The sequence below is a fragment of the Camelus bactrianus genome, chromosome 1 (assembly GCF_048773025.1).
Source record: "Camelus bactrianus isolate YW-2024 breed Bactrian camel chromosome 1, ASM4877302v1, whole genome shotgun sequence".
Classification (NCBI taxonomy): domain Eukaryota; kingdom Metazoa; phylum Chordata; class Mammalia; order Artiodactyla; family Camelidae; genus Camelus; species Camelus bactrianus.
The window spans coordinates 123,101,191-123,125,854 of record NC_133539.1 but is presented as its reverse complement, the minus strand read 5'-3'; the positions used below and the strand labels follow the sequence as shown (position 1 = coordinate 123,125,854).

The 24,664-nt window shown below is 52.7% G+C and overlaps 1 long non-coding RNA gene across 2 annotated transcripts in view; it reads right to left on the bottom strand.

Annotated features, from left to right (window-relative positions):
• LOC141578878 (uncharacterized) overlaps window positions 1-24,655 on the bottom strand; it is a 29,691-nt gene extending 5,036 nt beyond the window's left edge. Inside the window, exons 1-7 of one of the 2 annotated variants that reach the window (XR_012509728.1) lie at window positions 24,520-24,655; window positions 20,850-21,149; window positions 17,181-17,480; window positions 13,508-13,807; window positions 9,839-10,138; window positions 6,170-6,469; window positions 2,500-2,799 (exon numbers count right to left, since the gene is read on the bottom strand). This is a non-coding gene — a long non-coding RNA (uncharacterized LOC141578878). The other variant, XR_012509730.1, reaches the window with a different exon arrangement.
• Window positions 24,656-24,664: the final 9 nt, after the last annotated feature.

Below are 24,664 nucleotides of genomic sequence, written 5' to 3'. Positions count from 1 at the left end.
AGTAGATATATAGACAGACACACACATAGTCTAGCCTCTCGCATCCTCCAATAGATAGACAATCAGCCAGGCAGTCAGACAGACTGACACACGTGAGGCGGTGTGCAGTTTGGGGTTGGGCTTCAGAGGCGGCGACCGGGGACAGTTGTGCCCCTGGCGAGCCATAGGATTTCATCCCATGTCCCTAGCTGCCTTGCCTGGGGGCGGCCCCCGCTCCCCCAAATTCGACGGACTGAAGCTTTCAAGTTAGCCTGCTCGTGGCAGCAGGCGTTGTAAGGAAAGTGGAAGAGGTCAGCGGCAGCTCCGGAAGCGGCAGAGCATCTAAGGGGGATGCCTCGGCGAATCGGTCATTTTCCTCCCATTTCCCCCTCTCCTGGCAACGGGGCAGCCTCTGCTACCCCAGGAGTGCGGGATTTAGTTGTCCTTGTCAGCCAGGTCCTAGGAAGCTGTCGAGGTGTGCTCAGGGGACAGGGATGTCGCTTCTAGAGGAATGCCTCGGGTGAGCCGATCAGTTTGCTCCCATCTCCACAAGCGCCTGGCCTGGGGGCGGCCTCTCCTTCCCCAGGTTCCCAATATGCATGTTTCCAGCTCAGCCTGTGCCCTTAGGCAGGCGCGGTGTTCTTAGGGGCTGCATTGAGGAGGCGGGGCTGCTCCACCGAGCCCGTGTATTTGCACAGATATCCCCGTTGACCGGTCCTAGGGTTGGTCTCTGCTACCCTAGGTACACGATGTACACATCTCGGTGTTTTCCGGCTCCCGGGAGGCAAGTGCGGGGTGGTCAGGGGGCGGGGTGGGGGGTTGGAGTGGCGGTGGCGCCTACACAGAGGGAAGAAGAGGGATGCACGGGCTGTCCAGGGAAGCCTTTGGATTTCCATCCAGTGTCCCTCTCGGCGTGCAATAAGGGCGCCCTCTGCTGCTTCAGGGTGGGAATTGGCATCCCTCCAGCTGGGCCTAATAAAGGGAGGCTTCCTCCATTAGAGAGAGAGACAAAAAATAGACAGACAGACACACTAGCCTCTTCCTCCATTTAGAAACACCCATATGTCTTAACCTCCTCCTCCTAATCCATTATATAGGTAGACAGATACATTCATACACAGACAGACAGAAAGACAGACACACACACACACACAAACCCAAACCCACACACAACCTTCCCTCCTACCAGTCCTCAATTAAGTAGGTAGAGAGACACACTAATCGCCTTCTCCATTAGATAATAAACAGACAAACGGTATAGACTATTTCTACTCCTCCTTTCGATAGATGGAATGTGAGACTGACGCATTCACACACTAGCCTCTACCTTCTCCTGTTAGAGAGACAGACAGATAGCCAGACACATGAAATCCTCCATCTTCTCCATTAGATATACATAGAGAAATCTCTAAGATACACAGAGAGACAAACACTAGTCTTCTCCTCCTCTGACAGACCGAGGGATAGATAATCAAGCCTCCTCATTCTTTTCCATTAGGTATAGGTACATACATACATATCTGATAAGAGACAGCCAGACAGACATACTAGCCTACTCTTCCTCCATCAGATACATACATAGACTGATAGACAGATACAGTAGCCTCCTCCCCCTTTAGATACAGATACATAGATAGACAGATCCTCACGAGCACGCACACACACACACACAAACACACACAAGCCTTCTCCTCTTCCTCAAAGAGCTAGATAGTTATATAGTCACACTAAAATTCTACTCCAACAGACAGAATTATAAATGACACACTATCTTACTGCTATGCCTCCCCACATAGATAGATAGCTAGCCAGATCGATAGAGAGGCAGGCAAATAGAGAGTCATACTAGTCGCCTCCTCCTCCGTTGGAGAGACAGACAGACACACACATAGTCTAGCTTCAACCATCCTCCAATAGATAGTCAGTCAGGCAAGCAGTCAAACAGACAGACACACTAGAGGCGGGGTGCCGTCTGGCTACGTGGTTCGGCGGCGGGGCCCGGGGAATAGGGTGCCCCTGGTGAACCAGAGGATTTTCTCCCATGTCCCTAGCTGCCTTGCCTCTGGGCGGCCTCCGCTAACCCAAGTTCGCCGGACGCAAGCCCTTGAAGTCAGCCTGCTCCTGGGAGCCGGCGAGGGAAGGACAGGGAAAGTGGTCAGCGGCAGACACGGAGGCGGCCCAGAACGCAAGAGGGATGCCTCGGCGAGTCGGTCATTTTCCTACCATCCCCCCTCTCCTGGCCTCGGGGCGGCCTCTGCTACCGCAGGTGTGCGGCAATTAATTCTCCTTGTCAGCCAGGACCTGGGAGTCTGTCCAGGTGAGCCCAAGGGACACGGACGTCGCGGGGAGCGGACTGCCTCGGGTTAGCCGATCAGTTTGCTCCCATCCCCACAAGCGCCTGGCCTGGGGGCGGCCTGTCCTGCGCCAGGTTCAGAGTATGCAAGTTTCCAGCTCAGCCAGCCCACCCGAGGCCGGCGCGCTGTGATCAGGGTCTGCATTGAGAAGTCGGGGCTGACCCACCGAGCCCGTGTATTTGTTCAGATCTCCCTCTTGGCTGGTCCTGGGCTAGGCCTCTACTACCCTAGGTACACGAGGTGCTCATCTCTGTGTTTTTCAGCTGCGGGGAAGCGAGTGCGGGGTTGTCAGGGAGCGGGGCGGGGGCAGCTACAGAGAGGGCTGAAGCGGGATGCACGGGCTGCCCAGGCAAGCCTGCGAATTTCCATCCAGTGTCCCCCTCGGCCTGCAATGCGGGCGCCCTCTGCTGCTTCAGGGTGGCAATTGGCATCCCTCCAGGTGGGTCGAGTACTGGGAGGCTTCCTCCTTTAGACAGACAGAGAGACATATCAAGAGACAGACAGACACACTAGCCTCTTCATCCATTGAGAAACAGCCGTATATCCTAACCTCCTCCTCCTCATTCATTATATAGGTAGACAGATACATATATAGACAGACACACACACACACATACACACACTAGCCTCTTCCTACTCCTCAATTAAGTAGGGAGAGAGACACACTAATCTCCTCCTCCATTAGATAATAGATAGACAAACTTAATACATTTTTTCTCCTCCTCCATTTGACAGATGGAAAGTTAGATTGACCGATACACCCAGTAGCCGCTACCTTCTCCTGTTAGAGATACTGAGAGATAGCCAGACACATGGGATTATTTCTACTTCTCCATTTGATATAGATAGAGACACACTCACAGACACACAGACAGACAGACACACTACTCTTCTCCTGCTCTGACAGACAGAGAGATAGACACTCTAGCCTCCTCCTTCTTCTCGAATACATACAGGTGCATAGATAGATATCTCATATATAGACAGAGAGACTTACTAGCTTACTCCTCCTCCATTACATGCACACATAGAATGTTAGACAGACACAGTAGCCTCTTCCCTTTCTGTTACACATACTTTGATAAAGAGACCCGCACGCACACGCACACACACACATACACACAGGCTAGCATCCTCCTCTTCCTCAAGTAGGTAGATTGGGAGATAGAAACACTAAATTCCTGCTCCAACAGACACACAAATAAAAAGACACACTTGCCTACTGCTGTGCCTGCACTACATAGGTCGATTTTTACACAGATTGATAGATACACAGATAGATAGAGAGATAGATAGTTAGAGAGGCAGGCAAATGGAGAGACATAATTTTCGCCTCCTCCTCCAGTAGATATATAGACAGACACACACATAGTCTAGCCTCTCGCATCCTCCAATAGATAGACAATCAGCCAGGCAGTCAGACAGACTGACACACGTGAGGCGGTGTGCAGTTTGGGGTTGGGCTTCAGCGGCGTCGACCGGGGACAGTTGTGCCCCTGGCGAGCCATAGGATTTCATCCCATGTCCCTAGCTGCCTTGCCTGGGGGCGGCCCCCGCTCCCCCAAATTCGACGGACTGAAGCTTTCAAGTTAGCCTGCTCGTGGCAGCAGGCGTTGTAAGGAAAGTGGAAGAGGTCAGCGGCAGCTCCGGAAGCGGCAGAGCATCTAAGGGGGATGCCTCGGCGAATCGGTCATTTTCCTCCCATTTCCCCCTCTCCTGGCAACGGGGCAGCCTCTGCTACCCCAGGAGTGCGGGATTTAGTTGTCCTTGTCAGCCAGGTCCTAGGAAGCTGTCGAGGTGTGCTCAGGGGACAGGGATGTCGCTTCTAGAGGAATGCCTCGGGTGAGCCGATCAGTTTGCTCCCATCTCCACAAGCGCCTGGCCTGGGGGCGGCCTCTCCTTCCCCAGGTTCCCAATATGCATGTTTCCAGCTCAGCCTGTGCCCTTAGGCAGGCGCGGTGTTCTTAGGGGCTGCATTGAGGAGGCGGGGCTGCTCCACCGAGCCCGTGTATTTGCACAGATCTCCCCGTTGACCGGTCCTAGGGTTGGTCTCTGCTACCCTAGGTACACGATGTACACATCTCGGTGTTTTCCGGCTCCCGGGAGGCAAGTGCGGGGTGGTCAGGGGGCGGGGTGGGGGGTTGGAGTGGCGGTGGCGCCTACACAGAGGGAAGAAGAGGGATGCACGGGCTGTCCAGGGAAGCCTTTGGATTTCCATCCAGTGTCCCTCTCGGCGTGCAATAAGGGCGCCCTCTGCTGCTTCAGGGTGGGAATTGGCATCCCTCCAGCTGGGCCTATTAAAGGGAGGCTTCCTCCATTAGAGAGAGAGACAAAAAATAGACAGACAGACACACTAGCCTCTTCCTCCATTTAGAAACACCCATATGTCTTAACCTTCTCCTCCTAATCCATTATATAGGTAGACAGATACATACATACACAGACAGACAGACACACACACACACACACACAAACCCAAACCCACACACAACCTTCCCTCCTACCAGCCCTCAATTAAGTAGGTAGAGAGACACACTAATCGCCTTCTCCATTAGATAATAAACAGACAAACGGTATAGACTATTTCTACTCCTCCTTTAGATAGATGGAATGTGAGACTGACGCATTCACACACTAGCCTCTACCTTCTCCTGTTAGAGAGACAGACAGATAGCCAGACACATGAAATCCTCCATCTTCTCCATTAGATATACATAGAGAAATCTCTAAGATACACAGAGAGACAAACACTAGTCTTCTCCTCCTCTGACAGACCGAGGGATAGATAATCAAGCCTCCTCATTCTTTTCCATTAGGTATAGGTACATACATACATATCTGATAATAGACAGCCAGACAGACATACTAGCCTACTCTTCCTCCATCAGATACATACATAGACTGATAGACAGATACAGTAGCCTCCTCCCCCTTTAGATACAGATACATAGATAGACAGATCCTCACGAGCACGCACACACACACACACACACACACAAGCCTTCTCCTCTTCCTCAAAGAGCTAGATAGTTATATAGTCACACTAAAATTCTACTCCAACAGACAGAATTATAAATGACACACTATCTTACTGCTATGCCTCCCCACATAGATAGATAGCTAGACAGATCGATAGAGAGGCAGGCAAATAGAGAGTCATACTAGTCGCCTCCTCCTCCGTTGGAGAGACAGACAGGCACACACATAGTCTAGCTTCAACCATCCTCCAATAGATAGTCAGTCAGGCAAGCAGTCAAACAGACAGACACACTAGAGGCGGGGTGCCGTCTGGCTTCGTGGTTCGGCGGCGGGGCCCGGGGAATAGGGTGCCCCTGGGGAACCAGAGGATTTTCTCCCATGTCCCTAGCTGCCTTGCCTCTGGGCGGCCTCCGCTAACCCAAGTTCGCCGGACGCAAGCCCTTGAAGTCAGCCTGCTCCTGGGAGCCGGCGAGGGAAGGACAGGGGAAGTGGTCAGCGGCAGACACGGAGGCGGCCCAGAACGCAAGAGGGATGCCTCGGCGAGTCGGTCATTTTCCTACCATCCCCCCTCTCCTGGCCTCGGGGCGGCCTCTGCTACCGCAGGTGTGCGGCAATTAATTCTCCTTGTCAGCCAGGTCCTGGGAGTCTGTCCAGGTGAGCCCAAGGGACACGGACGTCGCGGGGAGCGGACTGCCTCGGGTTAGCCGATCAGTTTGCTCCCATCCCCACAAGCGCCTGGCCTGGGGGCGGCCTCTCCTGCGCCAGGTTCAGAGTATGCAAGTTTCCAGCTCAGCCAGCCCACCCGAGGCCGGCGCGCTGTGATCAGGGTCTGCATTGAGAAGTCGGGGCTGACCCACCGAGCCCGTGTATTTGTTCAGATCTCCCTCTTGGCTGGTCCTGGGCTAGGCCTCTACTACCCTAGGTACACGAGGTGCTCATCTCTGTGTTTTTCAGCTGCGGGGAAGCGAGTGCGGGGTTGTCAGGGAGCGGGGCGGGGGCAGCTACAGAGAGGGCTGAAGCGGGATGCACGGGCTGCCCAGGCAAGCCTGCGAATTTCCATCCAGTGTCCCCCTCGGCCTGCAATGCGGGCGCCCTCTGCTGCTTCAGGGTGGCAATTGGCATCCCTCCAGGTGGGTCGAGTACTGGGAGGCTTCCTCCTTTAGACAGACAGAGAGACATATCAAGAGACAGACACACTAGCCTCTTCATCCATTGAGAAACAGCCGTATATCCTAACCTCCTCCTCCTCATTCATTATATAGGTAGACAGATACATATATAGACAGACACACACACACACATACACACACTAGCCTCTTCCTACTCCTCAATTAAGTAGGGAGAGAGACACACTAATCTCCTCCTCCATTAGATAATAGATAGACAAACTTAATACATTTTTTCTCCTCCTCCATTTGACAGATGGAAAGTGAGATTGACCGATACACCCAGTAGCCGCTACCTTCTCCTGTTAGAGATACTGAGAGATAGCCAGACACATGGGATTATTTCTACTTCTCCATTTGATATAGATAGAGACACACTCACAGACACACAGACAGACAGACACACTACTCTTCTCCTGCTCTGACAGACAGAGAGATAGACACTCTAGCCTCCTCCTTCTTCTCGAATACATACAGGTGCATAGATAGATATCTCATATATAGACAGAGAGACTTACTAGCTTACTCCTCCTCCATTACATGCACACATAGACTGTTAGACAGACACAGTAGCCTCTTCCCCTTTCTGTTACACATACTTTGATAAAGAGACCCGCACGCACACGCACACACACACATACACACAGGCTAGCATCCTCCTCTTCCTCAAGTAGGTAGATAGGGAGATAGAAACACTAAATTCCTGCTCCAACAGACACACAAATAAAAAGACACACTTGCCTACTGCTGTGCCTGCACTACATAGGTCGATTTTTACACAGATTGATAGATACACAGATAGATAGAGAGATAGATAGTTAGAGAGGCAGGCAAATGGAGAGACATAATTTTCGCCTCCTCCTCCAGTAGATATATAGACAGACACACACATAGTCTAGCCTCTCGCATCCTCCAATAGATAGACAATCAGCCAGGCAGTCAGACAGACTGACACACGTGAGGCGGTGTGCAGTTTGGGGTTGGGCTTCAGCGGCGGCGACCGGGGACAGTTGTGCCCCTGGCGAGCCATAGGATTTCATCCCATGTCCCTAGCTGCCTTGCCTGGGGGCGGCCCCCGCTCCCCCAAATTCGACGGACTGAAGCTTTCAAGTTAGCCTGCTCGTGGCAGCAGGCGTTGTAAGGAAAGTGGAAGAGGTCAGCGGCAGCTCCGGAAGCGGCAGAGCATCTAAGGGGGATGCCTCGGCGAATCGGTCATTTTCCTCCCATTTCCCCCTCTCCTGGCAACGGGGCAGCCTCTGCTACCCCAGGAGTGCGGGATTTAGTTGTCCTTGTCAGCCAGGTCCTAGGAAGCTGTCGAGGTGTGCTCAGGGGACAGGGATGTCGCTTCTAGAGGAATGCCTCGGGTGAGCCGATCAGTTTGCTCCCATCTCCACAAGCGCCTGGCCTGGGGGCGGCCTCTCCTTCCCCAGGTTCCCAATATGCATGTTTCCAGCTCAGCCTGTGCCCTTAGGCAGGCGCGGTGTTCTTAGGGGCTGCATTGAGGAGGCGGGGCTGCTCCACCGAGCCCGTGTATTTGCACAGATCTCCCCGTTGACCGGTCCTAGGGTTGGTCTCTGCTACCCTAGGTACACGATGTACACATCTCGGTGTTTTCCGGCTCCCGGGAGGCAAGTGCGGGGTGGTCAGGGGGCGGGGTGGGGGGTTGGAGTGGCGGTGGCGCCTACACAGAGGGAAGAAGAGGGATGCACGGGCTGTCCAGGGAAGCCTTTGGATTTCCATCCAGTGTCCCTCTCGGCGTGCAATAAGGGCGCCCTCTGCTGCTTCAGGGTGGGAATTGGCATCCCTCCAGCTGGGCCTAATAAAGGGAGGCTTCCTCCATTAGAGAGAGAGACAAAAAATAGACAGACAGACACACTAGCCTCTTCCTCCATTTAGAAACACCCATATGTCTTAACCTTCTCCTCCTAATCCATTATATAGGTAGACAGATACATACATACACAGACAGACAGACACACACACACACACACACAAACCCAAACCCACACACAACCTTCCCTCCTACCAGCCCTCAATTAAGTAGGTAGAGAGACACACTAATCGCCTTCTCCATTAGATAATAAACAGACAAACGGTATAGACTATTTCTACTCCTCCTTTAGATAGATGGAATGTGAGACTGACGCATTCACACACTAGCCTCTACCTTCTCCTGTTAGAGAGACAGACAGATAGCCAGACACATGAAATCCTCCATCTTCTCCATTAGATATACATAGAGAAATCTCTAAGATACACAGAGAGACAAACACTAGTCTTCTCCTCCTCTGACAGACCGAGGGATAGATAATCAAGCCTCCTCATTCTTTTCCATTAGGTATAGGTACATACATACATATCTGATAATAGACAGCCAGACAGACATACTAGCCTACTCTTCCTCCATCAGATACATACATAGACTGATAGACAGATACAGTAGCCTCCTCCCCCTTTAGATACAGATACATAGATAGACAGATCCTCACGAGCACGCACACACACACACACACACACACACAAGCCTTCTCCTCTTCCTCAAAGAGCTAGATAGTTATATAGTCACACTAAAATTCTACTCCAACAGACAGAATTATAAATGACACACTATCTTACTGCTATGCCTCCCCACATAGATAGATAGCTAGCCAGATCGATAGAGAGGCAGGCAAATAGAGAGTCATACTAGTCGCCTCCTCCTCCGTTGGAGAGACAGACAGACACACACATAGTCTAGCTTCAACCATCCTCCAATAGATAGTCAGTCAGGCAAGCAGTCAAACAGACAGACACACTAGAGGCGGGGTGCCGTCTGGCTTCGTGGTTCGGCGGCGGGGCCCGGGGAATAGGGTGCCCCTGGTGAACCAGAGGATTTTCTCCCATGTCCCTAGCTGCCTTGCCTCTGGGCGGCCTCCGCTAACCCAAGTTCGCCGGACGCAAGCCCTTGAAGTCAGCCTGCTCCTGGGAGCCGGCGAGGGAAGGACAGGGGAAGTGGTCAGCGGCAGACACGGAGGCGGCCCAGAACGCAAGAGGGATGCCTCGGCGAGTCGGTCATTTTCCTACCATCCCCCCTCTCCTGGCCTCGGGACGGCCTCTGCTACCGCAGGTGTGCGGCAATTAATTCTCCTTGTCAGCCAGGACCTGGGAGTCTGTCCAGGTGAGCCCAAGGGACACGGACGTCGCGGGGAGCGGACTGCCTCGGGTTAGCCGATCAGTTTGCTCCCATCCCCACAAGCGCCTGGCCTGGGGGCGGCCTGTCCTGCGCCAGGTTCAGAGTATGCAAGTTTCCAGCTCAGCCAGCCCACCCGAGGCCGGCGCGCTGTGATCAGGGTCTGCATTGAGAAGTCGGGGCTGACCCACCGAGCCCGTGTATTTGTTCAGATCTCCCTCTTGGCTGGTCCTGGGCTAGGCCTCTACTACCCTAGGTACACGAGGTGCTCATCTCTGTGTTTTTCAGCTGCGGGGAAGCGAGTGCGGGGTTGTCAGGGAGCGGGGCGGGGGCAGCTACAGAGAGGGCTGAAGCGGGATGCACGGGCTGCCCAGGCAAGCCTGCGAATTTCCATCCAGTGTCCCCCTCGGCCTGCAATGCGGGCGCCCTCTGCTGCTTCAGGGTGGCAATTGGCATCCCTCCAGGTGGGTCGAGTACTGGGAGGCTTCCTCCTTTAGACAGACAGAGAGACATATCAAGAGACAGACAGACACACTAGCCTCTTCATCCATTGAGAAACAGCCGTATATCCTAACCTCCTCCTCCTCATTCATTATATAGGTAGACAGATACATATATAGACAGACACACACACACACATACACACACTAGCCTCTTCCTACTCCTCAATTAAGTAGGGAGAGAGACACACTAATCTCCTCCTCCATTAGATAATAGATAGACAAACTTAATACATTTTTTCTCCTCCTCCATTTGACAGATGGAAAGTGAGATTGACCGATACACCCAGTAGCCGCTACCTTCTCCTGTTAGAGATACTGAGAGATAGCCAGACACATGGGATTATTTCTACTTCTCCATTTGATATAGATAGAGACACACTCACAGACACACAGACAGACAGACACACTACTCTTCTCCTGCTCTGACAGACAGAGAGATAGACACTCTAGCCTCCTCCTTCTTCTCGAATACATACAGGTGCATAGATAGATATCTCATATATAGACAGAGAGACTTACTAGCTTACTCCTCCTCCATTACATGCACACATAGACTGTTAGACAGACACAGTAGCCTCTTCCCCTTTTTGTTACACATACTTTGATAAAGAGACCCGCACGCACACACACACACACACATACACACAGGCTAGCATCCTCCTCTTCCTCAAGTAGGTAGATTGGGAGATAGAAACACTAAATTCCTGCTCCAACAGACACACAAATAAAAAGACACACTTGCCTACTGCTGTGCCTGCACTACATAGGTCGATTTTTACACAGATTGATAGATACACAGATAGATAGAGAGATAGATAGTTAGAGAGGCAGGCAAATGGAGAGACATAATTTTCGCCTCCTCCTCCAGTAGATATATAGACAGACACACACATAGTCTAGCCTCTCGCATCCTCCAATAGATAGACAATCAGCCAGGCAGTCAGACAGACTGACACACTTGAGGCGGTGTGCAGTTTGGGGTTGGGCTTCAGCGGCGGCGACCGGGGACAGTTGTGCCCCTGGCGAGCCATAGGATTTCATCCCATGTCCCTAGCTGCCTTGCCTGGGGGCGGCCCCCGCTCCCCCAAATTCGACGGACTGAAGCTTTCAAGTTAGCCTGCTCGTGGCAGCAGGCGTTGTAAGGAAAGTGGAAGAGGTCAGCGGCAGCTCCGGAAGCGGCAGAGCATCTAAGGGGGATGCCTCGGCGAATCGGTCATTTTCCTCCCATTTCCCCCTCTCCTGGCAACGGGGCAGCCTCTGCTACCCCAGGAGTGCGGGATTTAGTTGTCCTTGTCAGCCAGGTCCTAGGAAGCTGTCGAGGTGTGCTCAGGGGACAGGGATGTCGCTTCTAGAGGAATGCCTCGGGTGAGCCGATCAGTTTGCTCCCATCTCCACAAGCGCCTGGCCTGGGGGCGGCCTCTCCTTCCCCAGGTTCCCAATATGCATGTTTCCAGCTCAGCCTGTGCCCTTAGGCAGGCGCGGTGTTCTTAGGGGCTGCATTGAGGAGGCGGGGCTGCTCCACCGAGCCCGTGTATTTGCACAGATCTCCCCGTTGACCGGTCCTAGGGTTGGTCTCTGCTACCCTAGGTACACGATGTACACATCTCGGTGTTTTCCGGCTCCCGGGAGGCAAGTGCGGGGTGGTCAGGGGGCGGGGTGGGGGGTTGGAGTGGCGGTGGCGCCTACACAGAGGGAAGAAGAGGGATGCACGGGCTGTCCAGGGAAGCCTTTGGATTTCCATCCAGTGTCCCTCTCGGCGTGCAATAAGGGCGCCCTCTGCTGCTTCAGGGTGGGAATTGGCATCCCTCCAGCTGGGCCTAATAAAGGGAGGCTTCCTCCATTAGAGAGAGAGACAAAAAATAGACAGACAGACACACTAGCCTCTTCCTCCATTTAGAAACACCCATATGTCTTAACCTCCTCCTCCTAATCCATTATATAGGTAGACAGATACATACATACACAGACAGACAGACACACACACACACACACACACACACAAACCCACACACAACCTTCCCTCCTACCAGCCCTCAATTAAGTAGGTAGAGAGACACACTAATCGCCTTCTCCATTAGATAATAAACAGACAAACGGTATAGACTATTTCTACTCCTCCTTTAGATAGATGGAATGTGAGACTGACGCATTCACACACTAGCCTCTACCTTCTCCTGTTAGAGAGACAGACAGATAGCCAGACACATGAAATCCTCCATCTTCTCCATTAGATATACATAGAGAAATCTCTAAGATACACAGAGAGACAAACACTAGTCTTCTCCTCCTCTGACAGACCGAGGGATAGATAATCAAGCCTCCTCATTCTTTTCCATTAGGTATAGGTACATACATACATATCTGATAATAGACAGCCAGACAGACATACTAGCCTACTCTTCCTCCATCAGATACATACATAGACTGATAGACAGATACAGTAGCCTCCTCCCCCTTTAGATACAGATACATAGATAGACAGATCCTCACGAGCACGCACACACACACACACACACACAAGCCTTCTCCTCTTCCTCAAAGAGCTAGATAGTTATATAGTCACACTAAAATTCTACTCCAACAGACAGAATTATAAATGACACACTATCTTACTGCTATGCCTCCCCACATAGATAGATAGCTAGCCAGATCGATAGAGAGGCAGGCAAATAGAGAGTCATACTAGTCGCCTCCTCCTCCGTTGGAGAGACAGACAGACACACACATAGTCTAGCTTCAACCATCCTCCAATAGATAGTCAGTCAGGCAAGCAGTCAAACAGACAGACACACTAGAGGCGGGGTGCCGTCTGGCTACGTGGTTCGGCGGCGGGGCCCGGGGAATAGGGTGCCCCTGGTGAACCAGAGGATTTTCTCCCATGTCCCTAGCTGCCTTGCCTCTGGGCGGCCTCCGCTAACCCAAGTTCGCCGGACGCAAGCCCTTGAAGTCAGCCTGCTCCTGGGAGCCGGCGAGGGAAGGACAGGGGAAGTGGTCAGCGGCAGACACGGAGGCGGCCCAGAACGCAAGAGGGATGCCTCGGCGAGTCGGTCATTTTCCTACCATCCCCCCTCTCCTGGCCTCGGGGCGGCCTCTGCTACCGCAGGTGTGCGGCAATTAATTCTCCTTGTCAGCCAGGACCTGGGAGTCTGTCCAGGTGAGCCCAAGGGACACGGACGTCGCGGGGAGCGGACTGCCTCGGGTTAGCCGATCAGTTTGCTCCCATCCCCACAAGCGCCTGGCCTGGGGGCGGCCTGTCCTGCGCCAGGTTCAGAGTATGCAAGTTTCCAGCTCAGCCAGCCCACCCGAGGCCGGCGCGCTGTGATCAGGGTCTGCATTGAGAAGTCGGGGCTGACCCACCGAGCCCGTGTATTTGTTCAGATCTCCCTCTTGGCTGGTCCTGGGCTAGGCCTCTACTACCCTAGGTACACGAGGTGCTCATCTCTGTGTTTTTCAGCTGCGGGGAAGCGAGTGCGGGGTTGTCAGGGAGCGGGGCGGGGGCAGCTACAGAGAGGGCTGAAGCGGGATGCACGGGCTGCCCAGGCAAGCCTGCGAATTTCCATCCAGTGTCCCCCTCGGCCTGCAATGCGGGCGCCCTCTGCTGCTTCAGGGTGGCAATTGGCATCCCTCCAGGTGGGTCGAGTACTGGGAGGCTTCCTCCTTTAGACAGACAGAGAGACATATCAAGAGACAGACAGACACACTAGCCTCTTCATCCATTGAGAAACAGCCGTATATCCTAACCTCCTCCTCCTCATTCATTATATAGGTAGACAGATACATATATAGACAGACACACACACACACATACACACACTAGCCTCTTCCTACTCCTCAATTAAGTAGGGAGAGAGACACACTAATCTCCTCCTCCATTAGATAATAGATAGACAAACTTAATACATTTTTTCTCCTCCTCCATTTGACAGATGGAAAGTGAGATTGACCGATACACCCAGTAGCCGCTACCTTCTCCTGTTAGAGATACTGAGAGATAGCCAGACACATGGGATTATTTCTACTTCTCCATTTGATATAGATAGAGACACACTCACAGACACACAGACAGACAGACACACTACTCTTCTCCTGGTCTGACAGACAGAGAGATAGACACTCTAGCCTCCTCCTTCTTCTCGAATACATACAGGTGCATAGATAGATATCTCATATATAGACAGAGAGACTTACTAGCTTACTCCTCCTCCATTACATGCACACATAGACTGTTAGACAGACACAGTAGCCTCTTCCCCTTTTTGTTACACATACTTTGATAAAGAGACCCGCACGCACACACACACACACACATACACACAGGCTAGCATCCTCCTCTTCCTCAAGTAGGTAGATTGGGAGATAGAAACACTAAATTCCTGCTCCAACAGACACACAAATAAAAAGACACACTTGCCTACTGCTGTGCCTGCACTACATAGGTCGATTTTTACACAGATTGATAGATACACAGATAGATAGAGAGATAGATAGTTAGAGAGGCAGGCAAATGGAGAGACATAATTTTCGCCTCCTCCTCCAGTAGATATATAGACAGACACACACATAGTCTAGCCTCTCGCATCCTCCAATAGATAGACAATCAGCCAGGCAGTCAGACAGACTGACACACGTGAGGCGGTGTGCAGTTTGGGGTTGGGCTTCAGCGGCGGCGACCGGGGACAGTTGTGCCCCTGGCGAGCCATAGGATTTCATCCCATGTCCCTAGCTGCCTTGCCTGCGGGCGGCCCCCGCTCCCCCAAATTCGACGGACTGAAGCTTTCAAGTTAGCCTGCTCGTGGCAGCAGGCGTTGTAAGGAAAGTGGAAGAGGTCAGCGGCAGCTCCGGAAGCGGCAGAGCATCTAAGGGGGATGCCTCGGCGAATCGGTCATTTTCCTCCCATTTCCCCCTCTCCTGGCAACGGGGCAGCCTCTGCTACCCCAGGAGTGCGGGATTTAGTTGTCCTTGTCAGCCAGGTCCTAGGAAGCTGTCGAGGTGTGCTCAGGGGACAGGGATGTCGCTTCTAGAGGAATGCCTCGGGTGAGCCGATCAGTTTGCTCCCATCTCCACAAGCGCCTGGCCTGGGGGCGGCCTCTCCTTCCCCAGGTTCCCAATATGCATGTTTCCAGCTCAGCCTGTGCCCTTAGGCAGGCGCGGTGTTCTTAGGGGCTGCATTGAGGAGGCGGGGCTGCTCCACCGAGCCCGTGTATTTGCACAGATCTCCCCGTTGACCGGTCCTAGGGTTGGTCTCTGCTACCCTAGGTACACGATGTACACATCTCGGTGTTTTCCGGCTCCCGGGAGGCAAGTGCGGGGTGGTCAGGGGGCGGGGTGGGGGGTTGGAGTGGCGGTGGCGCCTACACAGAGGGAAGAAGAGGGATGCACGGGCTGTCCAGGGAAGCCTTTGGATTTCCATCCAGTGTCCCTCTCGGCGTGCAATAAGGGCGCCCTCTGCTGCTTCAGGGTGGGAATTGGCATCCCTCCAGCTGGGCCTAATAAAGGGAGGCTTCCTCCATTAGAGAGAGAGACAAAAAATAGACAGACAGACACACTAGCCTCTTCCTCCATTTAGAAACACCCATATGTCTTAACCTTCTCCTCCTAATCCATTATATAGGTAGACAGATACATACATACACAGACAGACAGACACACACACACACACACACACACAAACCCAAACCCACACACAACCTTCCCTCCTACCAGCCCTCAATTAAGTAGGTAGAGAGACACACTAATCGCCTTCTCCATTAGATAATAAACAGACAAACGGTATAGACTATTTCTACTCCTCCTTTAGATAGATGGAATGTGAGACTGACGCATTCACACACTAGCCTCTACCTTCTCCTGTTAGAGAGACAGACAGATAGCCAGACACATGAAATCCTCCATCTTCTCCATTAGATATACATAGAGAAATCTCTAAGATACACAGAGAGACAAACACTAGTCTTCTCCTCCTCTGACAGACCGAGGGATAGATAATCAAGCCTCCTCATTCTTTTCCATTAGGTATAGGTACATACATACATATCTGATAATAGACAGCCAGACAGACATACTAGCCTACTCTTCCTCCATCAGATACATACATAGACTGATAGACAGATACAGTAGCCTCCTCCCCCTTTAGATACAGATACATAGATAGACAGATCCTCACGAGCACGCACACACACACACACACACACAAGCCTTCTCCTCTTCCTCAAAGAGCTAGATAGTTATATAGTCACACTAAAATTCTACTCCAACAGACAGAATTATAAATGACACACTATCTTACTGCTATGCCTCCCCACATAGATAGATAGCTAGCCAGATCGATAGAGAGGCAGGCAAATAGAGAGTCATACTAGTCGCCTCCTCCTCCGTTGGAGAGACAGACAGACACACACATAGTCTAGCTTCAACCATCCTCCAATAGATAGTCAGTCAGGCAAGCAGTCAAACAGACAGACACACTAGAGGCGGGGTGCCGTCTGGCTTCGTGGTTCGGCGGCGGGGCCCGGGGAATAGGGTGCCCCTGGTGAACCAGAGGATTTTCTCCCATGTCCCTAGCTGCCTTGCCTCTGGGCGGCCTCCGCTAACCCAAGTTCGCCGGACGCAAGCCCTTGAAGTCAGCCTGCTCCTGGGAGCCGGCGAGGGAAGGACAGGGGAAGTGGTCAGCGGCAGACACGGAGTCGGCCCAGAACGCAAGAGGGATGCCTCGGCGAGTCGGTCATTTTCCTACCATCCCCCCTCTCCTGGCCTCGGGGCGGCCTCTGCTACCGCAGGTGTGCGGCAATTAATTCTCCTTGTCAGCCAGGACCTGGGAGTCTGTCCAGGTGAGCCCAAGGGACACGGACGTCGCGGGGAGCGGACTGCCTCGGGTTAGCCGATCAGTTTGCTCCCATCCCCACAAGCGCCTGGCCTGGGGGCGGCCTCTCCTGCGCCAGGTTCAGAGTATGCAAGTTTCCAGCTCAGCCAGCCCACCCGAGGCCGGCGCGCTGTGATCAGGGTCTGCATTGAGAAGTCGGGGCTGACCCACCGAGCCCGTGTATTTGTTCAGATCTCCCTCTTGGCTGGTCCTGGGCTAGGCCTCTACTACCCTAGGTACACGAGGTGCTCATCTCTGTGTTTTTCAGCTGCGGGGAAGCGAGTGCGGGGTTGTCAGGGAGCGGGGCGGGGGCAGCTACAGAGAGGGCTGAAGCGGGATGCACGGGCTGCCCAGGCAAGCCTGCGAATTTCCATCCAGTGTCCCCCTCGGCCTGCAATGCGGGCGCCCTCTGCTGCTTCAGGGTGGCAATTGGCATCCCTCCAGGTGGGTCGAGTACTGGGAGGCTTCCTCCTTTAGACAGACAGAGAGACATATCAAGAGACAGACAGACACACTAGCCTCTTCATCCATTGAGAAACAGCCGTATATCCTAACCTCCTCCTCCTCATTCATTATATAGGTAGACAGATACATATATAGACAGACACACACACACACATACACACACTAGCCTCTTCCTACTCCTCAATTAAGTAGGGAGAGAGACACACTAATCTCCTCCTCCATTAGATAATAGATAGACAAACTTAATACATTTTTTCTCCTCCTCCATTTGACAGATGGAAAGTGAGATTGACCGATACACCCAGTAGCCGCTACCTTCTCCTGTTAGAGATACTGAGAGATAGCCAGACACATGGGATTATTTCTACTTCTCCATTTGATATAGATAGAGACACACTCACAGACACACAGACAGACAGACACACTACTCTTCTCCTGCTCTGACAGACAGAGAGATAGACACTCTAGCCTCCTCCTTCTTCTCGAATACATACAGGTGCATAGATAGATATCTCATATATAGACAGAGAGACTTACTAGCTTACTCCTCCTCCATTACATGCACACATAGACTGTTAGACAGACACAGTAGCCTCTTCCCCTTTCTGTTACACATACTTTGATAAAGAGACCCGCACGCACACGCACACACACACATACACACAGGCTAGCATCCTCCTCTTCCTCAAGTAGGTAGATAGGGAGATAGAAACACTAAATTCCTGCTCCAACAGACACACAAATAAAAAGACACACTTGCCTACTGCTGTGCCTGCACTACATAGGTCGATTTTTACACAGATTGATAGATACACAGATAGATAGAGAGATAGATAGTTAGAGAGGCAGGCAAATGGAGAGACATAATTTTCGCCTCCTCCTCCAGTAGATATATAGACAGACACACACATAGTCTAGCCTCTCGCATCCTCCAATAGATAGACAATCAGCCAGGCAGTCAGACAGACTGACACACGTGAGGCGGTGTGCAGTTTGGGGTTGGGCTTCAGCGGCGGCGACCGGGGACAGTTGTGCCCCTGGCGAGCCATAGGATTTCATCCCATGTCCCTAGCTGCCTTGCCTGCGGGCGGCCCCCGCTCCCCCAAATTCGACGGACTGAAGCTTTCAAGTTAGCCTGCTCGTGGCAGCAGGCGTTGTAAGGAAAGTGGAAGAGGTCAGCGGCAGCTCCGGAAGCGGCAGAGCATCTAAGGGGGATGCCTCGGCGAATCGGTCATTTTCCTCCCATTTCCCCCTCTCCTGGCAACGGGGCAGCCTCTGCTACCCCAGGAGTGCGGGATTTAGTTGTCCTTGTCAGCCAGGTCCTAGGAAGCTGTCGAGGTGTGCTCAGGGGACAGGGATGTCGCTTCTAGAGGAATGCCTCGGGTGAGCCGATCAGTTTGCTCCCATCTCCACAAGCGCCTGGCCTGGGGGCGGCCTCTCCTTCCCCAGGTTCCCAATATGCATGTTTCCAGCTCAGCCTGTGCCCTTAGGCAGGCGCGGTGTTCTTAGGGGCTGCATTGAGGAGGCGGGGCTGCTCCACCGAGCCCGTGTATTTGCACAGATCTCCCCGTTGACCGGTCCTAGGGTTGGTCTCTGCTACCCTAGGTACACGATGTACACATCTCGGTGTTTTCCGGCTCCCGGGAGGCAAGTGCGGGGTGGTCAGGGGGCGGGGTGGGGGGTTGGAGTGGCGGTGGCGCCTACACAGAGGGAAGAAGAGGGATGCACGGGCTGTCCAGGGAAGCCTTTGGATTTCCATCCAGTGTCCCTCTCGGCGTGCAATAAGGGCGCCCTCTGCTGCTTCAGGGTGGGAATTGGCATCCCTCCAGCTGGGCCTAATAAAGGGAGGCTTCCTCCATTAGAGAGAGAGACAAAAAATAGACAGACAGACACACTAGCCTCTTCCTCCATTTAGAAACACCCATATGTCTTAACCTCCTCCTCCTAATCCATTATATAGGTAGACAGATACATACATACACAGACAGACAGACAGACACACACACACACACAAACCCAAACCCACACACAACCTTCCCTCCTACCAGCCCTCAATTAAGTAGGTAGAGAGACACACTAATCGCCTTCTCCATTAGATAATAAACAGACAAACGGTATAGACTATTTCTACTCCTCCTTTAGATAGATGGAATGTGAGACTGACGCATTCACACACTAGCCTCTACCTTCTCCTGTTAGAGAGACAGACAGATAGCCAGACACATGAAATCCTCCATCTTCTCCATTAGATATACATAGAGAAATCTCTAAGATACACAGAGAGACAAACACTAGTCTTCTCCTCCTCTGACAGACCGAGGGATAGATAATCAAGCCTCCTCATTCTTTTCCATTAGGTATAGGTACATACATACATATCTGATAATAGACAGCCAGACAGACATACTAGCCTACTCTTCCTCCATCAGATACATACATAGACTGATAGACAGATACAGTAGCCTCCTCCCCCTTTAGATACAGATACATAGATAGACAGATCCTCACGAGCACGCACACACACACACACACACACAAGCCTTCTCCTCTTCCTCAAAGAGCTAGATAGTTATATAGTCACACTAAAATTCTACTCCAACAGACAGAATTATAAATGACACACTATCTTACTGCTATGCCTCCCCACATAGATAGATAGCTAGCCAGATCGATAGAGAGGCAGGCAAATAGAGAGTCATACTAGTCGCCTCCTCCTCCGTTGGAGAGACAGACAGACACACACATAGTCTAGCTTCAACCATCCTCCAATAGATAGTCAGTCAGGCAAGCAGTCAAACAGACAGACACACTAGAGGCGGGGTGCCGTCTGGCTTCGTGGTTCGGCGGCGGGGCCCGGGGAATAGGGTGCCCCTGGTGAACCAGAGGATTTTCTCCCATGTCCCTAGCTGCCTTGCCTCTGGGCGGCCTCCGCTAACCCAAGTTCGCCGGACGCAAGCCCTTGAAGTCAGCCTGCTCCTGGGAGCCGGCGAGGGAAGGACAGGGGAAGTGGTCAGCGGCAGACACGGAGTCGGCCCAGAACGCAAGAGGGATGCCTCGGCGAGTCGGTCATTTTCCTACCATCCCCCCTCTCCTGGCCTCGGGGCGGCCTCTGCTACCGCAGGTGTGCGGCAATTAATTCTCCTTGTCAGCCAGGACCTGGGAGTCTGTCCAGGTGAGCCCAAGGGACACGGACGTCGCGGGGAGCGGACTGCCTCGGGTTAGCCGATCAGTTTGCTCCCATCCCCACAAGCGCCTGGCCTGGGGGCGGCCTCTCCTGCGCCAGGTTCAGAGTATGCAAGTTTCCAGCTCAGCCAGCCCACCCGAGGCCGGCGCGCTGTGATCAGGGTCTGCATTGAGAAGTCGGGGCTGACCCACCGAGCCCGTGTATTTGTTCAGATCTCCCTCTTGGCTGGTCCTGGGCTAGGCCTCTACTACCCTAGGTACACGAGGTGCTCATCTCTGTGTTTTTCAGCTGCGGGGAAGCGAGTGCGGGGTTGTCAGGGAGCGGGGCGGGGGCAGCTACAGAGAGGGCTGAAGCGGGATGCACGGGCTGCCCAGGCAAGCCTGCGAATTTCCATCCAGTGTCCCCCTCGGCCTGCAATGCGGGCGCCCTCTGCTGCTTCAGGGTGGCAATTGGCATCCCTCCAGGTGGGTCGAGTACTGGGAGGCTTCCTCCTTTAGACAGACAGAGAGACATATCAAGAGACAGACAGACACACTAGCCTCTTCATCCATTGAGAAACAGCCGTATATCCTAACCTCCTCCTCCTCATTCATTATATAGGTAGACAGATACATATATAGACAGACACACACACACACATACACACACTAGCCTCTTCCTACTCCTCAATTAAGTAGGGAGAGAGACACACTAATCTCCTCCTCCATTAGATAATAGATAGACAAACTTAATACATTTTTTCTCCTCCTCCATTTGACAGATGGAAAGTGAGATTGACCGATACACCCAGTAGCCGCTACCTTCTCCTGTTAGAGATACTGAGAGATAGCCAGACACATGGGATTATTTCTACTTCTCCATTTGATATAGATAGAGACACACTCACAGACACACAGACAGACAGACACACTACTCTTCTCCTGCTCTGACAGACAGAGAGATAGACACTCTAGCCTCCTCCTTCTTCTCGAATACATACAGGTGCATAGATAGATATCTCATATATAGACAGAGAGACTTACTAGCTTACTCCTCCTCCATTACATGCACACATAGACTGTTAGACAGACACAGTAGCCTCTTCCCCTTTCTGTTACACATACTTTGATAAAGAGACCCGCACGCACACGCACACACACACATACACACAGGCTAGCATCCTCCTCTTCCTCAAGTAGGTAGATAGGGAGATAGAAACACTAAATTCCTGCTCCAACAGACACACAAATAAAAAGACACACTTGCCTACTGCTGTGCCTGCACTACATAGGTCGATTTTTACACAGATTGATAGATACACAGATAGATAGAGAGATAGATAGTTAGAGAGGCAGGCAAATGGAGAGACATAATTTTCGCCTCCTCCTCCAGTAGATATATAGACAGACACACACATAGTCTAGCCTCTCGCATCCTCCAATAGATAGACAATCAGCCAGGCAGTCAGACAGACTGACACACGTGAGGCGGTGTGCAGTTTGGGGTTGGGCTTCAGCGGCGGCGACCGGGGACAGTTGTGCCCCTGGCGAGCCATAGGATTTCATCCCATGTCCCTAGCTGCCTTGCCTGCGGGCGGCCCCCGCTCCCCCAAATTCGACGGACTGAAGCTTTCAAGTTAGCCTGCTCGTGGCAGCAGGCGTTGTAAGGAAAGTGGAAGAGGTCAGCGGCAGCTCCGGAAGCGGCAGAGCATCTAAGGGGGATGCCTCGGCGAATCGGTCATTTTCCTCCCATTTCCCCCTCTCCTGGCAACGGGGCAGCCTCTGCTACCCCAGGAGTGCGGGATTTAGTTGTCCTTGTCAGCCAGGTCCTAGGAAGCTGTCGAGGTGTGCTCAGGGGACAGGGATGTCGCTTCTAGAGGAATGCCTCGGGTGAGCCGATCAGTTTGCTCCCATCTCCACAAGCGCCTGGCCTGGGGGCGGCCTCTCCTTCCCCAGGTTCCCAATATGCATGTTTCCAGCTCAGCCTGTGCCCTTAGGCAGGCGCGGTGTTCTTAGGGGCTGCATTGAGGAGGCGGGGCTGCTCCACCGAGCCCGTGTATTTGCACAGATCTCCCCGTTGACCGGTCCTAGGGTTGGTCTCTGCTACCCTAGGTACACGATGTACACATCTCGGTGTTTTCCGGCTCCCGGGAGGCAAGTGCGGGGTGGTCAGGGGGCGGGGTGGGGGGTTGGAGTGGCGGTGGCGCCTACACAGAGGGAAGAAGAGGGATGCACGGGCTGTCCAGGGAAGCCTTTGGATTTCCATCCAGTGTCCCTCTCGGCGTGCAATAAGGGCGCCCTCTGCTGCTTCAGGGTGGGAATTGGCATCCCTCCAGCTGGGTCTAATAAAGGGAGGCTTCCTCCATTAGAGAGAGAGACAAATATATAGACAGACAGACACACTAGCCTCTTCCTCCATTTAGAAACACCCATATGTCTTAACCTCCTCCTCCTAATCCATTATATAGGTAGACAGATACATACATACACAGACAGACAGACAGACACACACACACACACAAACCCAAACCCACACACAACCTTCCCTCCTACCAGTCCTCAATTAAGTAGGTAGAGAGACACACTAATCGCCTTCTCCATTAGATAATAAACAGACAAACGGTATAGACTATTTCTACTCCTCCTTTAGATAGATGGAATGTGAGACTGACGCATTCACACACTAGCCTCTACCTTCTCCTGTTAGAGAGACAGACAGATAGCCAGACACATGAAATCCTCCATCTTCTCCATTAGATATACATAGAGAAATCTCTAAGATACACAGAGAGACAAACACTAGTCTTCTCCTCCTCTGACAGACCGAGGGATAGATAATCAAGCCTCCTCATTCTTTTCCATTAGGTATAGGTACATACATACATATCTGATAATAGACAGCCAGACAGACATACTAGCCTACTCTTCCTCCATCAGATACATACATAGACTGATAGACAGATACAGTAGCCTCCTCCCCCTTTAGATACAGATACATAGATAGACAGATCCTCACGAGCACGCACACACACACAAACACACACAAGCCTTCTCCTCTTCCTCAAAGAGCTAGATAGTTATATAGTCACACTAAAATTCTACTCCAACAGACAGAATTATAAATGACACACTATCTTACTGCTATGCCTCCCCACATAGATAGAGAGCTAGCCAGATCGATAGAGAGGCAGGCAAATAGAGAGTCATACTAGTCGCCTCCTCCTCCGTTGGAGAGACAGACAGACACACACATAGTCTAGCTTCAACCATCCTCCAATAGATAGTCAGTCAGGCAAGCAGTCAAACAGACAGACACTCTAGAGGGGGGGTGCCGTCTGGCTACGTGGTTCGGCGGCGGGGCCCGGGGAATAGGGTGCCCCTGGTGAACCAGAGGATTTTCTCCCATGTCCCTAGCTGCCTTGCCTCTGGGCGGCCTCCGCTAACCCAAGTTCGCCGGACGCAAGCCCTTGAAGTCAGCCTGCTCCTGGGAGCCGGCGAGGGAAGGACAGGGGAAGTGGTCAGCGGCAGACACGGAGGCGGCCCAGAACGCAAGAGGGATGCCTCGGCGAGTCGGTCATTTTCCTACCATCCCCCCTCTCCTGGCCTCGGGGCGGCCTCTGCTACCGCAGGTGTGCGGCAATTAATTCTCCTTGTCAGCCAGGTCCTGGGAGTCTGTCCAGGTGAGCCCAAGGGACACGGACGTCGCGGGGAGCGGACTGCCTCGGGTTAGCCGATCAGTTTGCTCCCATCCCCACAAGCGCCTGGCCTGGGGGCGGCCTGTCCTGCGCCAGGTTCAGAGTATGCAAGTTTCCAGCTCAGCCAGCCCACCCGAGGCCGGCGCGCTGTGATCAGGGTCTGCATTGAGAAGTCGGGGCCGACCCACCGAGCCCGTGTATTTGTTCAGATCTCCCTCTTGGCTGGTCCTGGGCTAGGCCTCTACTACCCTAGGTACACGAGGTGCTCATCTCTGTGTTTTTCAGCTGCGGGGAAGCGAGTGCGGGGTTGTCAGGGAGCGGGGCGGGGGCAGC